Raw genomic sequence first — 13,194 nt, 5'->3', positions numbered from 1 at the left:
TAGGCTCATGTCCATATTATAATGTAAAATGCATAATATCTCACTTCCAAAGTCCCCGTTATCGTTTACACTCTCAACATGAAGTTCAAACATCAAAAATCCAAAGTCTTTTCTGAAACTCGAGGAAATATTTTAATTATAACCTCTGTAAAATTTTCAAAAAGACAATTACATATTTCCAATATTTAATGGCACATAATATACATAGCCATTCCAAAAAGGAGACGTGGGATAATAGTGAGGAAATACTGGGTCAAAGCTAGACCAGAACCCAGCAGGGAAAACACCGAATATTATAGCTCCATGTCCTGTATCAAAAGGCTTATATGGCTCTGTTCTTCCCAATTTGCTGCTTTCGACATATATTTCTCTCTTGGACTGGTTACACTTCCTGTATGCAACTCTCCTTGGCAGATGTTTCACTGTTCTGGCATCTCCAAAATCTTGGAGTCTCCACTGCAGCTCAAAGTTGACCTCATAGCTTCGTGTAGTTATTTCTCACAGCCTCTTACCCTCACAATACAGCCATAAGAGAGAGTCCATCCCAGAATTGGTTATACCATCTGTATCTCAATTCAACATTCGAAGGGAGTCTTTCTGACCAAGGGAATGTTATCCAACTAAACGTCAGAGTTCAGTGAGAGAGTCCTGTGTGCAGTTGTACCCCATGAAGCCTTATTTGGCACTGAAGTCAGAGTGGGTTCCCCAACACTTTTCTGGCACTGACCCAGACACATAAGTAAAGCATCTTCAGACTTCTTGACAGCACTCTTGTTCAGCAATTAACATTACATATCCAAAGCATTCTAGACTCTGAAGCGGGTCCCTCTGCCACAGCTCCTGCTAGATCACTGCATAATAGTTTGCTCTTCCAACAGTAAAATCCTCCACCTAGTTCCATGCAGAGGGAAAGTGAGCATGGTGTCACATCACCCTTACTCCATGCCTGACCTCACAGAGAGTACAATCAGAAAGTGTATTGGGGTTCTTATCCCAGCCCACCTTTGAGGCAGAGGCTTGGGGCACACAGGCCTACCCCACTCCAAGCACTCTTCTTCCTTCCATCCTTTCTACTGCTGTACTGTGGCCACCACCCAAACAGACATCTGTCTCAGGACACCATTGGGTACATCATTTTAGAAAATGCAATGAAGGCTGGGTGGTTGGTGGCCCACACCTTTAATCCCAGCACTCAGGAGGCAGACGCAGGCAGATCTCTGTGAGTTTGAGACTAGCCTGGTCTACAAGAGCTAATTCCAGGACAGCCTCGAAAAACAAAACAAACAAACAAACAAAAAATCCTTGAAATTGTAATGAACTCTAAACTCACCATAAGTAAATGTGAAAAAGAAGCAACACACTGTAATTTTTAAAAAATTAAAAAAACAAAACAAAACAAAACTTTTGTTCATGCGACAATCTGCTCTCCACAAAAAATGAAAGACTCTGGGCACAGTGATGGCTCAACATATCTTTATACAGGCCTGACTGTGAGTTAAACTGCATCTTTGAATGGGGTGTGGCAGTCAAATGATTTAACCTGGTTCCCTAGCCAGATGAAGAAACCAAATAGCATCTTGTCTCCTTCTGAGTCAGACAGCCACAAGCTGCAGTTGTGCCAGTCTGACCTGCAGGCATGTTGTCTCCATGTGGACTGACCTGACAGTATCTGACCACCCTCAAACTACACAGCTGGGGAATCTGAGTCAGAGCATCATGCCCAAGGGTGTTCTGAGTTGGCACACTCCTGCCTGAAGAACAAGCCTAACAGGTTTTTAGATGTCCTTCTAAATGGGTGTTGAAGTTCTGGCTAGAACAGATATTGCCCTCTTTTTCCCCTCCAGCCTCTTTAGAACCTCCATTCTGATAAAGACAAAATTCCCCTTGGATCTTCCCAGTTTCACTTAAGCTTGCATGATTCCCATCAATGTCAAAGAATAGCATCTATTTAACAAACATGGGTGCTTAGTGCTCTCCCATCCCACTTTACCACTTATTATTTAAAAGAACTCGCTGAAGCTCCTTTTCTGATACTATCAACTATTGTTTCTCACTAGAAAATCATCAGGCAGACAGAAAGACAAACAGATCAAATAAACTGAAGCCAGAACTGGTCTTGACAGGTAGTTTAGAACAGTCAGAGCAAGAACTACAAGAACAGAAGCAACGTAAGCAAGCAGATAATAGAAATTTTCAAAAAGAATCAAAATGAAACACTGATATCAAAATACCAGAAGGGAAATGAAGATTTCATTAGGCCATGAGACACAACTGAGGGAAGAATAGATGTGACATTAGAAACTACAACATTTGAAAAGCAAAAAGAAAAAGACTGAAATTTTCTTTAAAAAATGGACCAAATACCCATGATCTGTGAGACAGCTGCAGAGAATAGAGGGGATATGAAAAGGAAAGGAACAGGTCTGAAGTCACAGTGGCTGAGACATCAGACTACCACCTCTGTAATCTCAAAGAATGAATACCAAGAGAAACTGAAACAATCCCAAAGATGTTGCCCTAGCCATATTCAAACTTAATAATTAAAAAAAAAAGATAGAGGAAAACCATAAAGAGTCCAGAAGAAAAGAAATGCTCTTTGGAGGAGCAAGAACAAGAACTGCATCCCATACCTCAGAGATCCTGCAGAACATAGTTCAATGCTTAAAGTATTAAAAAAGAAATTGCCACGGGCCGGAGAGATTGCCTAGTGGTCAAGAAAGCCTGTTCCTCTTCCAGAGAACCCAAGTTCAACTCACTCCAGCTTCATGAAATCCAGCACTCTCTTCTGGGCCTCTGAAGGCAACCACACAAACAGACGCACACAAAGGCACATAACTAATAATAAATATAAGTAAATAAGCCAGGTGGTGGTGATACACGCCTTTAATCCTAGCACTCAGGAAGCAGAGGCAGACAGATCTCTGAGCTTAAGATGAGCATTGTCTACAAAGTGTTCTAGGACAACCAGGGATACAAAGAAAAACCCTGTCTTGAAAAACCAAATAAATAAATAAATAATGATAATTAAATAAACTTTGAAGAAATGGCCAACCCGGAATCTGTACCCTGTAATATTGTCCTTCTGAGATAAAGCAAGATTTCCCTTTTGTATGTTAAAAGCTCTTCAGAGAGAAAGGAAAATATACTGTAAAAACAGAAAAAAAAATACAAAGGGAAAGGAAAAGCATTCTAGAAAGAGTACATAAAATAAAACTAAAACTAAAACTTTTCTTTCTCCCCCCCCCCGCCCCATTTTTTTGTACTCTCTGCATAGCCCTGCCTATGTAGGCCAGGCTGTCCTTGAACTCACAGAGATCCACCTGCCTCTGTTTATTGAGTGCTGGGATTAAAAGCATGTATCACCACATCTGGTTAAAACTTCCATATTTCTTATTTTTGAACCAAGAAATTGAGTGCTCTGCCACTGAGCTATATCTGTAGTTCTCTTTCTTACTACTAATTTATCTAGCAGATATGTTCGCCTAAATAATGGCTATGGTGTGTTTGCTTATGCACACACTGTACATATACAGACTTACATATGAACACCTACATGTAAGTCAAATGCACAACAGCAGTGATACAGGAATAAAAGATGGAGAGGTGGAAATGCTTCATTATTGTGAGTTTTCTGCATTACCTGTGGGGTTGACAGTTTATTGAATGATGCTTTATGGATAGTGAAGAACAATCACCAAAACTTTAAAAATAAATACAATTGATATGAAAGAATGAAGAGGAAATATAATAATACAAAATTATCAAAACCACAAAAAATAGAAAAAAATGTTAAAAGCAAAATTGAGAGCAAAGAACGAGAACAACAGAAACAGTAACAAACACTGCAGCTATTAATCTAATTATATTAATTATCCTGTAAGAATCAATGGTCTAAAAACAACAGTGAAAAGCAGATGTCAGAAAAGATTTTGTTTGTTTGTTTGTTTGTTTGTTTGTTTTGAGACAAGGTTTCTCTGTGTAACAGACCAGGCTGGCCTTGAACTCACTGAGATCCACCTGCCTCTGCCTCCTGAGTGCTAGGATTAACAGCAACAACTAATTATTCTGAGAGGTTCCGAGGGGTTTATCTAATCATTGCTCCAAATTGGACCACTTAAAGACATGTCTCGTTTTTCCTAGCAATGTGTCAGGCAATGAGAGTATATTTTATGTAACCTTTGTTCACACCCTATCCACATCTTTGAGACCACTTACCAAGGGTAGAGTAAGCAGGTAAAAAGCTAAGATTCTTCCCAGAAAATAATGTCTGCCACATCTCTGACTATACCAGGGTTCTGTGGACTCAGGAATGCAAGGGCCTTACTGTTTTGCTTTGCATTTCTTTGATCAATGGTGAGACAGCTTTTATCTTGTGTTTATTAGCTGGTAAGATTTTTCAGGTCTCCAAAATATCTGCTCATGGCCCTTGCCATATGTCTATTGGGAAAAGACAGAGTTCTAAGGGAACAATAACAGACTTTTGTGGAAAGAGACCTTTCTCCAGGCTGAACTAGTGGGAAGAGGCAGAGTCCTCTGAATCCAGGGAGTCAGTACTCACTGGATGGCTTCAGGGCCTGGGTAGCCCTATAGGAGCCTGTAGCAGCCTCATGTGATTCTGGCTAATGTTTTACTATGCTCCCATTAGCTTTTCAAGAAAGCTATCTAGACTATAATACTGACTTTGTAAAGCAAATCAAGTAGTGAGAATGTGCAATTTTCCAGTCACTGTGGGGACACAAATGCTAAGGATGTAGTTGCTTTTGAGCTGAAAGCCCAATGTTTGGACACTGAGATTCTTACTCTCAGAGGAAACCAGCGTAACTGCCACATGGAAGCTGTGCTGGATGATAGATTGTAAACAGCTGGTGCGACCAGGCCTACACAGCCCCACAAACTACAAATCCAAAATCCACATGTTTAACAAACAGATGAATCAGAACATGGAGAGCACTGCTGTGGGAATCCAGTGTTGCACTGGCAGGATGCAGTAGGCATAAACTTCTCCCCTGGCCCCAAACACAGACCACTCTACCTATTGCATGGCTGTTCCCCTGGCTCAGGACATAACATGTGCCAAGTGGGGCCAGTGGTCGTAAGTCCAAACCCAATAACTCTGGGTTGGATCCCCCAGCAGAGGCAGCAATTTTGGAGGGCTGGGTTTTAGAGACTCAATATGGTGAACCCTGAAGGGAGCTGAAGGCAGCCCTGGCATGCAGTGGGGTTTAATAAGCATTGATCCTATGAAGGGGAGCTGGATTCTTTGAAGGGAGATGTCAAATTAGAGCCCAGAATGAGGATGGCTCAGGGGAGACAGGAGCCATACCCAGAATAGGAAAGGAATCCATGAAGGACTGTGCTCATGGAGGCGATGCTCTGAATATGAAATGACCACCAACCAAGGCTCAGCTGGATCAGCAGCTTCAGCTGAATCCCAGCTGAGCACCTTGCCAGCTGAGAATCCTAGCTTTGTAAGCTGTGCTCTGATGGTATAAGCTGCCTCAGCTGCTCTGGCTGTGGCTGGTTTGGGCCTGCACAAATGCACACCCACCATTATACCATGGGTGTCCAGTGTTCCTATTTAGGAGTCTCTATTCCTTCCAAAGCACTTCTGGCCTCTATACCACTCTCCCCAATCCAAATCCCATGAAGCCTCCTCCTCAAACCCCACAGCTTTACCTTGAACTCTTGCCATCCCCAGCACTACTGTGTCTGCCTCTGCTCAGTCTTGTCTTCCCTCCAAGCCAGCAGTTCACCTGTCCCAGGCAGTATTTCTACTACTTAGAAAATTCAAGGCACATTGAGGAAAAAAGGCCTCAGCAAAGGCCACTGGGAGCTGAGTTAAGAAAAACAGTTCAGGAAATGGGAAAAGACCCCAGGTATCATGAGTGAAAAGCCACAGACCATAGCTAGGGAACCCCAGCTTGGAGAACTAAAAAGAAGGACTAACTGAAGTAACGGTGAGCACACAAAGCAAGGCCAAGAACATATCAGTAAGTCACCTCAAGGTGCCAGTGGGAATAGTGAGGGTAGAAAGACTAAGTACAAGCACATGGACAGAGGTTGTGGGGAAGCTGTAAAGCCCAACCATAGGCCATGGCTTTTCAAGATTTCAAAGGGATGGGATGTTCTTGTTCAGGGAGCTATGGTGCGAGAGATTTAAGGTTTTAAAAATGTACTATCAGGGCCAAGGGATCCCATTGACTCAAGACTGGAGAGTAGGTTCTAGTGAGCCACACAATATCAAACTCTTGGGTAGACAAGCAGCAAATTAGACAAAGCTGAAGATAGATCTGAAGACATTATCCAGAATACAGAACAAAGAAACCAAGGAAAGGAAAATATAAAATGAGTGAGGAACATGGAGAGACACCTGCTACAGGGCACCTGGGATAAGCATCTGTTCTGCCTCCATCAGAAAATTGGGAACATAGAAAACAGTTCTTATTTCCTTTTCTCTTCTTTTTAAATTTATTTACTTATTTACTTAAAACAAGATATTGCTTCATTGATCATACTGGCTTTACATTCTTGAGCTCAAATGACTATATGCTTTCTAATTAACTTCATGCCACTGTATCAGGTCAGAAACACAGGTTTTAAGACAATGGATGGCAGACATTGTAAAACAGATGATTTAATTACAGAAAGCAAACACTTTTAATACTTCCATACCCTCATTTCTCAACATTTAAGTGTCAAAGTAGTCTATTTTTATTGTATTATGCTAGATTTTTATCTTAAATATTACTGTTTGAGTTGTTGGCTTGAATTTCATTTAAAATCATCATATGAGTTTGTCTTGGAATCAGAACAGTTTCCAATAATTTCTAAAGCCATCATAAACCTCTTTCTGAGCCGGGCATTGGTGGTGCACGCCTTTAATCCCAGCACTTGGGAGGCAGAGGCAGAGGATCTCTGTGAGTTCGAGACCAGCTTGGTCTAGAGAGAGAGTTCCAGGACAGCCTCCAAAGCCACAGAGAAACCCTGTCTCGAAAAACCAAATAAATAAATAAATAAATAAATAAACCTCTTTCTGCTATTTTGTGTTATATGTTATGTGAAACAGCACTCTTAGCATTAACAATTATAAATCAAAATATTGATAAACTCTGAAAAACATTGAAAATGTTCTATATTTTTCAATTTTAAATATTCAGACAAGATTTAATTCTTTTTCTTTTCTTTTCTTTTTTTCTTTCTTCTCTTTCTCCTTTCTTTTTCTTTTTCTTTTTCTTTCTTTCTTTCTTTTTTTTTTTTTTTGGTTTTTCGAGACAGGGTTTCTCTGTGTAGCTTTGGAGCCTATCCTGGCACTCGCTCTGGAGACCAGGCTGGCCTGGAACTCACTGAGATCCACCTGCCTCTACCTCCCAAGTGCTGGAATTAAAGGCGTGCACCACCTACACCCAGCCTTTTTCTTTTTTTAAAGTAGTGTTTTACTATGTAGTTCTGGGTGGCTGGAACTTGCTATATAGACTAGGTGGCCTTGAACTCATAAAGATCTGTCTCCTGAGTGCTGGGATTAAAGATGGACTCCATCATGCCTGGCTAAAATTTAATTCTTTATGAAACGTTAAACAAGTACATATATCTCATTAATATGGAAGTTTGTTTTTATCTTTAATACATAGTAAAATAATTTCCTTTTTGACCTTTTATTACTTAAGGTTTTATTTGTATGCCTATTTTATATGCCTAAATATGCAGTCACATAAAAATTTCTCAGGTGGAAAGGAGTTATAAGTGGAAATTTTTAAAGAAGTTGTAGTGTAAAGAATACCGTCCTACTGTACCCAGCTCTATTGCACCTTCTGTCATTACATTTAACATCCACTCTCTCCTACATGCATAATCCGTTTAGAGATCAGCTTTAGTGAAGCTGATGTTTTGTTTGGGGCATATTTTCTGACACATCATAGATGCTTATAAACACTTGAGTGTGTAGATGGAGAATGAGGACCCCCCCCCCAGGAATATAAGAAACAGCCTATGAGATCTCAGAATGGGGTGGGTTGGTGCAGGATAAACAGGCTGATAGAACAGACAAGAGCCAGAAGTTGTCCTGAACACAGAGAGAGTCTGGCACACAACAGAGTTAAGGGAGCACTATGAGGTGAGTTGGGAATCCACTTTGCAAACAAAAGGGGGAGTGGGATTTTTAAGTGTTCCATGTCCATACCCAGGGAACCCTGGGAGGAGTCAGGAAAAATTAGAGATTTTTGGAGATTCTCTGAAAACCAACCTTGGATTGGGCAGAAAGATCCCAGGAGACTGGCCTATGTCTAGAGACTAGGATATTGTCAGTATACAGAAACTCTACAGTTGGGGTCTTTCCCATCTCAGCCCCACTTTGCCCAGGAAACAACTAGAGTCATAACTGCTGAGTATGGCTGGGCCCTTGGAGTAGCATGGAGAATATCTACAGCACACATGGCATCAGGACCTTTCCTAAGGGAGGGGGCCATGATACAGGCTGGCTCTGCTTCACATCCCAGGGACTCTGCCTTGGCCTTGACCTTCCACTTGTGTGAACAGAGTGCGATTCTGAATTCCCCTGACTGACCCTGACCATTTGATGATTAGAGTCACTCACTCCTCGAGGCTGCAGGATCTCCTCATGCTCCATAACAGTATACATCCAGCTTTTATATACAGAAAGTTTGTATCTTTAAAATCAACTTTCAATATCTAGAAAAGCCACCACGTCTAGACTTTTCGTGTAGTGTTTTTCTCCTCCACTTCCACTTGAGTCTGGGTGGGTCTTACTTTCAATCTAGGTGTTTGACCTAATTGTGTGGAGGTCAATGACAGATTATGACTTCTTGACCCCAAAGAGTCCCAACACTTATCTGTTCTGGAGAGAATCATGTGGATATCAAGGGATGAATGCTCTGTGGAACATCATACAAAGGCCACAGGAGGGAAAAAGTCAGAATCTTTAGGATGACATCCTTCAGGAAGAAAGCAAGATATTCTAGGGACTCAATTCCATCATAAGAATAAAAGTTTTGGTAGAAATATGCATGTGAGGCACAGGATCCACCGAGGTAGGCTGATAGGAAGAGACAGATCCACTCTCTGCATGATTACAGAAAAGAAATAACTTCCTAAAGAAGCAAAACCATGGGTATCTCTGCTTTGTAACTTAAAGGACATCTGCCTTAGGCTGTTCTGGTCCAGGGTGACTTCACTGATGGTCAGAAGCTCAGCTGCCTCAGCCTTGCTGAAGATATAACCATAATCTTAGGGGAGGGACACTCTACTCAGACTTGGAGTTTGACAGAAGACAGGAAAGTGAATTCCAGAGAAAACTTTGGGGGAGATGAAGCTGACTTCAAACCCTTATGAACTCACACTCCACTGTTGTCTGCTGAGGGGTCAATCTGTACCAAGGGGATCCCTTCTATTCTGTGATAAGAAAATGATTGGTCACTAGAGGCCGGGTGCTATCCTACTCACTCCAAGATCTAAACACTGCTAGATTAGGAGCATGAGATGACCCTGGAACCTCTGCCTGAATTCCTTAGTCTCAGGATCTCAGCCACCTTCAAGGGAAAAGAAGTTTTGAAAGAGGAGAAATGAGCAGCGTGTAGTAACAAGTGGCCAAAGGAAGTTATGTATGGAAACAAGCCCCTTAAAGCTTGGTTATCCCTCATGTGACCAGGGAGAAGTTTAACTCAACAGCAGAGAACAGGAGAAGACCTACAGTTGTCCTGGGGACTGATGGAGGCTTAGGAAACCAGACTTTCCACTGTCCCTATTGACCCCACCCTGCAATTGAGCAAGAAACTCCCACATAACATGGGCTCCAAGGACAGGCCTAGATATACCTGGTGTCATGGGTAATCTCAGAGGTTTCCTTAGCTTTTCTGGTCTCTAGTTAGGCTCTAGAGATATTTTCACAAAGCCAGTAGAACTCCCTCACATCTACACAGACTCTCAAAACTTGGGTCATCTGAACAACTCAGCACCTGGACCATTCAACCCATTGGATAAGATAAATATCTCAGACTTTTGTGTCAAAATATTTCTACCCTTGCAAAGGCAAATACATGAGCTCTGCAAGCAAGACTTCTAACAGGCCATTAGCTTTTCCAACATCTATTGACCCTTGTTTTTCCTTTCAGGCTGTATCAGTTTAGTTAGAAATAATGGTAAACAGGAGCCAAAAGCCAAAGCTTCATGGTTCCAGCCATCTAACAAATACAGGTGACCTGTTTTACACAAGAGTATGTGTGTTTGGTTCAAATAATATGTTCCTGTGCCTCTTTAAAGGACAGACAAAATGAAAAATCAGAAACTTTAGGGTCAATCTGGGTGGTCCTCATTGGCAAATCATTCTTTTCGGGTTTGACTGGGACTTCCACTGTGGCTACCCCATCATTAATCTCTGGCCCTACAGAGATTAAAAGGATTTTAAAATACAATGGAATGTTTATGCCAATAAACTACATAGCTTAAACGAAATAAACAAATTCCTAGAAAATTACAAATTACCAAAACCAACTCAAGAATAAATATAAACATAGTACACTTAAGTAAAGAACAGGATCAATAATTAACACTATCCTGTAAGGAAAACCTACATGGCTTCATTGGTTACAAATATTGAAAGAATCTGTCACAAACTAGTCAAGAAAACAGAGGAACTTACCAACAGAAAGAAAAACAGAAGTCCAATATCTCTCATGAATATAATTATATCTCAAAGTGTCAGCAAAATTCCTCAGCAGGTAAAGGCTAATTGCTGCTGTGACAACGTGAGTTCCAGGAGCCACATAATGGAAGGGAAGAATCAATTCCTACAAGTTACTACACACACACACACACACACACACACACACACACACACACACACAAACAACAAAGAAAAGTGTAATAAAAATAAAACTGAACCCAACTACACATAAAAATAGTCCAAGGAGGATTTATATCCTAGCGTCCAAAAGTTGGTTTAATATTCAACACTTAATTAATGGGATATATTACTTATAAAGTTAAAAACTAAAACATACACAATCATCTAAATAGACTCATGGATTTAAAAAAATATCCAGTACTCTATCATAATAAAACATCTCTATAAAGCAGAAATGGAAAGAGAATTTTGTCAGTTTGAAAAGGATGTCTATATAAAGCCTATACCTTACAAATACTTTAGGATTAAACATGGATGGAAAACTTTGCTTGTAAGACTAGAGTTAAAGTGACACCCACTCACACTTCTATTAAGCTCTGTACTGGAGATTCTAGCTAATACAATATAACAAAACGTGTAAACCTATCTCTGTTGGAAAAGAAGTAAATTAAGTGAAGAAGTAAAAGAAGTAAAGTAAATTATGTAAATTATCTTTACAAACAAAATTCTAAGGAATCTACCAAAATTACTCCTGAAATGAATTAGCTATTTCAGCAAGATCACAAGATCTATATTTTGGAATCAAATATATTCTCATATAGTATGAACAATAAACAAAAATCAAGAAAATCACGAAACTCTTTAGAAGAAAAATCTTGGTGACTCTGTGTCACAAAAGTAAATGTTTTATTATATAACATAAAAATCATCACCCTTAAAACAACAAATTGACAAATTTGACTTCCTCAAAACTAACTAAAAACTTTCACTTCAAAGTCATCAATGGTGAAAAAATGAAAAGATAATATACAGACTATAATATGCATGGGTTTTTACTTAGAATATATAAAGAATTCTTAAAACTTTACATGAAGTAAAAATAGCCCAGTTTTGTAATGGGCTGCAGGTCTGACTAGACCTGTGGATAGCCCAGAGAAAGATGTTCAGCATTCATGGTCACAAAGCTGTCAACTACAAAACATAATGAGTTTTCATCTCATACTCACTGAAGTGAGCACAACAAAAATGACACAGTAGTAAGTGCAGGCAAAGATTTGGAGAACTTGAAACCCTCATACATTGCCAACAGAAATACAAACATGTGGAGAAAAAGGTTGGTAGTTTCTTTTAAAGTTAAACCTAGGGGACTGGGGAGCTAGCTCAGTGAATAAGAGCAGGTACCCCCACATGGCGGCTCACAACCATTCATAACTCCCTCTTCTAGCCTTCAAGGCATCAGGCACACATGGATACACATACACACATTCAGGAAGTATGCTCTCTTACCTTCATGTCCTTCTTTAACGCCATGTCCTCATTACTTCTGGAACATTGAGTAAACTACTCACGTGGCAGTTGATCCTGGAAACCCCAGATAGACTTTTCCCTGAGCTGGCCAGAGTCAGGAGCATCTTGCCTCCATTCACATGGCCTCTCCCGGGACTCAGTCAGTGCTCCATCAAAGTTTCTCCAGTGTGAGTGACACCTAAAGGCTGCCCGCCTCCAGCCTCAAGGGATCCTTTCTTTGCAAAGATCAAAAGCCTTTTCACCATATCCAACCTCTCCTGGCTCTGAGAAGAAATAGTTCACAGTCCTCCATTCACTCTGTAGCAGAGTTTAGCTACTCTGACCCAAGCAAGTGTTTAAAAGCAAATATCCCTATGCTGGGAATCTAGCTGGTAGAACAAAGGGTGAATGTCATAACACCAAGGCAGTCCACGACCTCCTCTTATCTTACTTGCTGTGCTGCAGAAAGCAACTTGTTTCTCTGTGGCTATACGTAGACAATGCCCAGAGTTTCTGTGTATAATATGGAGCCAGACTCACCAGGTGTTGGACATGGCAGGGACTACCCTCCTAGTCCCCAAACTGACAAAATGCTGGTGCTCATAACAGCACCAGCCAGCAGCCATGGCTTCCTCCTGCCATCTTGTGCTTCTGAGGTCCATGTTTTCATGGTGGCCAATCAAGAGTTACCAGGCCACCCTGTAAAAATGCAGGCATGACTCATATGGCCTCCACAGCACTCACAGACATAGGGCGTGGGCAGGCAGAGCCCCACACACTGTTTGCTGACAGCCAAAGTCAGAAACCAGTCACCAGCTGAGATTCCCAGGCCCCCTCTGAGGAGGGGAAAAAAAACTGAAATCCAAAACACATCAGGGTGTGGACACTACTGCCTCTTCAGCTTGAGTCACCCAGCTCTGCAGTACCCACAGAGCTGTGAGGTCCAAAGAGCCATGGAGCACCCAGGTCCAGGAGTGACTACCCCCAGAACCTTGGCAAACAGATATCAAGTATTCTGGAGCTGCTATGCCACAAAGTGGAGCTACAGATAG

The 13,194-nt window shown here is 41.1% G+C and overlaps 1 long non-coding RNA gene across 1 annotated transcript in view; it reads right to left on the bottom strand.

Annotated features, from left to right (window-relative positions):
• The window catches only part of LOC103164258, a 38,100-nt gene extending 25,224 nt beyond the window's left edge, over window positions 1-12,876 (bottom strand). The window contains exon 1 of the long non-coding RNA XR_003487087.2: window positions 12,143-12,876. This is a non-coding gene — a long non-coding RNA (uncharacterized LOC103164258). The remainder of the gene's footprint in view (window positions 1-12,142) is intronic.
• Between the last annotated feature and the right edge of the window lie 318 nt (window positions 12,877-13,194).

The sequence above is a fragment of the Cricetulus griseus genome, chromosome 7 (assembly GCF_003668045.3).
Source record: "Cricetulus griseus strain 17A/GY chromosome 7, alternate assembly CriGri-PICRH-1.0, whole genome shotgun sequence".
In the NCBI taxonomy this organism is placed as follows: Eukaryota; Metazoa; Chordata; class Mammalia; order Rodentia; family Cricetidae; genus Cricetulus; species Cricetulus griseus.
This window is presented reverse-complemented; position numbering and strand designations above follow the sequence as displayed.